This window comes from Nothobranchius furzeri, chromosome 14 (assembly GCF_043380555.1).
Source record: "Nothobranchius furzeri strain GRZ-AD chromosome 14, NfurGRZ-RIMD1, whole genome shotgun sequence".
Classification (NCBI taxonomy): Eukaryota; Metazoa; Chordata; class Actinopteri; order Cyprinodontiformes; family Nothobranchiidae; genus Nothobranchius; species Nothobranchius furzeri.
This window is the reverse complement of record NC_091754.1, coordinates 35166646-35171904: the sequence shown is the minus strand read 5'-3', so window position 1 is coordinate 35171904 and position 5259 is coordinate 35166646. Positions and strand designations below refer to the sequence as shown.

Here is a 5259-nt window from a genome sequence, read left to right as displayed (position 1 = left end):
TAAAGCTATAGAGATGTGCGTAAGTTTATGTGTGCGTGTATAAATATGTAGGTATGTATGTGTATGTGTATATGTAGTGGATACGTGTGCATGTCTATATGTAGATGAAGTATGTGCGACCATATGGGCACGCGATGCACTTTAATGTATATTCAATTCAATTCAAATTCTAATTCTAATTCAAAAATACTTTATTAATCCCAGAGGGAAATTGATTGCTGTAGGAGTTCAGAATAATAATAATAATAATAATCAAGTCATCAAAGAGTTGTTGTATATTACAATGGCGGTTGGCAGGAAGGATCTCCAGTAGCGGTCAGTGTTGCAGCCAAACTGAAGAAGTCTCTGACTGAAGGCACTCTTCCGTTGTCGGACAGTCTTGTGAAGAGAATGCTCAGGGTTGTCCATAATTTTCTTGATTCTCTGGAGAATCCTTCTTTGCATTATCTCCTCCAGCGGTTCCACAGTCGTCCCCAGAACAGAACCAGCCTTTTATATTAGGCTGTTGAGCCTTTTCAGGTCCCTGCTTCTGATGCTACTACCCCAACAGACGATGGCTGAAGAGATTACACTCTCAACAACAGACTTGTAGAAGATCTGCAGCATCTTGCTACAGACATTGAAGGACCTAAGCGTCCTCAAGAAGTGCAGTCTGCTGTGTGCCTTCTTGTAAACGGCTTCGCTGTTCTTTCTCCAGTCCAGTCTGTTGTCCAGGTGAACTCCAAGGTATTTGTATTCCTCAACCACCTCCACTTCTTCTCCCATGATGGAAACAGTGTTTGACTCCACCCAGTTTCATCTGAAGTCTAAAATCATCTCCTTTGTTTTGTTCACATTCAAGGTCAGATGGTTGTTTCCACACCATGCCACAAAGCGCTCCACCAGCTCTCTGTACTCAGCTTCCTGTCCATCTCTGATACACCCGACAACTGCAGAGTCATCTGAGTATTTCTGTAGATGACAGGTATCTGATTTGTACTGGAAGTCTGAGGTGTACAGGGTGAAAAGGAATGGTGCGAGTGCAGTCCCCTGTGGTGCTCCAATGTTACTGATCGCCTGGTTTGATGTGCAGTTCTTCTGCCTCAAACTGTGGTCTGTTTGTCAGGTAGTCTTTAATTCAGGCGATAGTTGAGGCCCCCACCTGTGTCTTCTGGAGTTTCTGGCAAAGTACATCAGGCTGAATTGTGTTAAATGCACAGGAGAAATCAAAGAACATTACCCTCACAGTGCTGCCTGCTTTGTCCAGATGACAGTGGATTGGTTGAAGCAGCTGGATGATGGCATCTTCAACTCCAACTCCATGGCGATAAGCAAACTGCAGCGGGTCCTGATATGTTCTAGTTTACTTATTCAGATGGACCAACAGGAGTCTCTCAAGGACCTTCATAATGTGGGATGTCAGGGCAACCGGTCTGTAGTCGTCATTGACTGATGGGCGAGTTTTCTTTGGAAATGGAACAAGGCAGGATGTCTTCCACAGGACTGAAACCTTCTCCTGGGCCAGGCTGAGGTTGAAGAGGTGCTGCAGAATCCCACAGAGCTGCTCTGCACAGGCCTTCAGTACTCTGGGGCTGACACCATCTGGACCTGCAGCCTTGTTCCTGTTCAGTCTCTCCAGCTGCCTCTTCACCTGACTTCTAGAGACAGATAGGTGGGAGGGGGAGATAAATGGGGCAGCAGCATCTTCTGACTTGGTTGAAGAAAGATTTATAGAACCAGAAGAGTCCATGACTGCGTTAGAGGACAAAAGAGCTGGCATGTGACAGGAAAATGTTGGATCAGAGGAGGATGGGATGTCTGATTGCTTGGGGACAGGTAAGGAGGAGGCTGGGTTTGTTCCTGAACTGAACCTATTGAAGAACTTTTTCATTTCATTGGCTGTGTCCAGGCTGCCATCTGTGCAATCCTTCCTCTGCTTGAAGCCTATGATCTTCTTCATCCCTGACCAGACATCTCTGATATTGTTCCTCTGTAGTTTGTTCTCCAGCTTCTTCCTGTATGCCTCCTTTCTGTCTCTGATCTTGATCTTCAGTTGCTTCTGCATACTCCTTAATAATTCCCTGTGTCCCTCCTTGAAGGCTCTTTTTTTCTCATTTAGCAGATTCTTCAGATCACTGGTGATCCAGGGTTTGTTATTAGCGAAGCATCTCACTGTTCTGGTGGGTATGATGTTGTCCACACAGAAGTTTATATAGTCAGTGACACATCCAGTCATGGCATTGAGGTCCTCTTCATATCCTTGGCAGAGAGTCATCCAATCTGTGGTCTCAAAACAACTCTCCAGGGCTTCTTCAGCATCCTGTGACCATTTTCTCACAGTTCTTCTTGTCACAGGTTGCCTCTGAAAAAGTGGTTTGTATTCTGAGCAGAGAAAAACAAGATTGTGATCCGATTGTCCCAGAGGAGGTCTTGTTTTGGACATGTATGCATTCTTTACATTTGCATAACACAAATCCACTGTCTTGTTTTCTCTGGTGAAGCAGCTGACAAACTGATGAAATGTTGGAAGTGTAGCAGAGAGTGAGGCATGACTAAAATCACCAGATATAGCAACAAATGCATTGGGGTGCTGGGTTTGTAGCTTAGCGACAACGGAACTGATGGCATCACATGCATTTTCAGCAATGGCTGAAGGTGGAATATAAACGGTTGCCAAGACAACACTGGTGAACTCTCTTGGCAAATAATATGGGCGACAACTTACTGCCAAGGGTTCAACATCTGGGCTGCAGAGACGACATTTCACTGAAACATGACCTGGATGGCACCATCTGTTGTTGACAAGCACTGCCACTCCCTCTCCTTTTCTTTTCCCACTCCTCTTCAGATCTCTGTCTTCTCGTACAGTCAGGAATCCTGGCAGAGAGACGCTGGAATCGGGGATATAGTCCTGCAGCCACGTCTCACTGAAACACATAACACTACACTGCTGATACTCTGGCTGAGTCCTTGAAAGGGCTAGGAGTTCATCCATCTTGTTGGCCAGTGATCTCACATTGCCCATTATGATCGATGGAAGAAATGGTTTGAATTTCCTCTTTCTCCGTCTCCATTTTGCTCCCGCTTTGCACCCACGCTTCTTGCGTTTTAGCTCATCTGGGATTTGTGGCTTCAGTTGAGGTATTATTTCAGCCTTCCCAATGTTAATCAGCTGCTCCCGATTGTAAACCAGCTTGTTACCATGGTCATACATCATAACAAATGCTCAAAAAGTGAAAAAATAGCAGTAAAAATCCTCCAAGCTTCACAGCACCAGAAACAGAAAAGTAAAATTTCCAACAAAAAAAAAAAAAAAATACCAATCCTCCCAAGAAACCAGAAGAAAAAATGTCCAAGAAAAGGCAAAACTTTCATATAGTCAACAGAGCTACTCCAACATGCAGCCACCCAGAGCAGCGCAGTTCCGGAATATATGTATGAATAGGTATATGTGCAAAAATCCTTTTGCTTTTTGAATTTTTATTATTACTATTAATTTTCTCTTTCTTCTTTACAAATTGAACTCAAGTCAGCTAACCAGTCGAGCAATTACTTTGTATAGGCTCATTTATAATTATTGTTATTTCATTGTAAAAATGTCAAGGGGCAGATAACATAAGTTTTCTTCTTCCTGTTCCCTTTTCATTTTCTTGGTTTGAGAAGCCTCAATTTATTTGTTAGTATTGTTTTTTTTATTTTAATAATAAATGAAAAAAAAAGGTTCAGAGTGGCTTTCATGTGAATAGAGTCAATCGCACTGAGACCCCCCATGGTTGCAAACTCGCCACCTTTTCAGAGCAAATGAGGTCAGTAGCTGAACGTTTAAAGAGGATTCTGAGCAGGCCGTGTGGCGATGCCTGTTTGCGGTAAATGGATTAGTCAGGAAACAGGTGGTGGAAAAAAGCTGCAGGAACAGGACACACACCCCAGTATGTTCCAATCTGGCATCAGCAGCAACGTCCTGCACCACAGCTGCAGCAACACCAGCATGATCTTGTTGGATTTTCAGCCCACTTAAAAAGAATAACCATCTCACAAAAACCTTGCCTCACCCAGCTGAGAGAGAATAGTAAAATTGGTCAGATGCATTCTGATCACACTGGTTTTGAGTGATTTGTGCACATGACCACGCTGCATCAGCTGCTGCGTGTTTACATGGGCTGCGTGCATGAAGCATGTGACACAGGAAGATGATTATCAGACACCCATAGATAAGTCAGTGAGAAACAGCCCCTAGGCTTCAGGTGTTTGTCAACAATGCAAATATCATTTTTATTTTGCATGAATACATAATGTTTTAACTTTTATCACAAAACACTCTTTTGTTACCATAACGTTTTACAACAGCTTCTCTAATGGGGGTGCTGATGCATCCACAGCACAGCTGATGTTTGTTCTCACCTGAGCAGCAGAGTCTGTTAGCAGATGAAATCCTACAAATGGCTCCCTGAGGTGCTCTACTGTTCGTTAGGGTGAGTCTGGGAATAAAGCTCCAGCCGTCAGTCTTTTATTTTTCTTTTCTCCAGGATGTGTAGAACTCCAAAGCTGCCTTGAAGCTGATGTCCAGAATCTTTAAATGGAAAAACTTGTTAGAATGAAGCAAAGAAGCAGGAAGTCTGCCGGTCTGAGTCTTCTGTGGGGGTGTAGAGCAGCAGGTGGATCATGTGCTGAGCAGGAAAAGCCCCTAGGAGCTTTGTAATTGGCTGGTTGAACATCACGTTGCCTTTTATTAGTTCTAAAAATTAGACACGTCCTTTATTATCAGTGTATCCTGCAGCAGACCCAGTTTGCAGCTCAGCCTCAAGGAGGTTAGGTCAAAGCACCTCAGCCCCTCAAAACTCAATAACCATGCATACAAAGAATAAAATGATGTTCAAACATCCGTTTTATTATAAATATATGTTTGTTTGGCCCTCCCACCTGCAGGTTTAAACGTGATGTTTATACGACCTAAAAATCAAAGTGTTTACACGGTCACTAACTGGCTCAGCAATTTAACACACACACACACACACACACACACACACACACACACACACACACACACACACACACACACACACACACACACACACACACACACACACACACACACACACACACACACACACACACACACACACACACACACACACACACACACACACACACACACACACACTTGCATTAATTCTGCATTAATGTTGTACCTTGCGTAAAAATAACAGAATAAAGTTCATAGTGAAGAATTAAAGTTTTTAAAGAAAAAATGTTTAATAAATGACTCTAAACGTACAGTTG

The 5259-nt window shown here is 43.3% G+C and overlaps 1 protein-coding gene across 1 annotated transcript in view; it reads right to left on the bottom strand.

Annotated features, from left to right (window-relative positions):
- The window catches only part of LOC107389594 (transmembrane protein 237A), an 11329-nt gene extending 6287 nt beyond the window's left edge, over positions 1 to 5042 (bottom strand). The window contains exon 1 of the mRNA XM_015965813.3: positions 4381 to 5042. The gene's annotated coding sequence lies outside the window, so the exon portion shown is untranslated. The remainder of the gene's footprint in view (positions 1 to 4380) is intronic.
- Between the last annotated feature and the right edge of the window lie 217 nt (positions 5043 to 5259).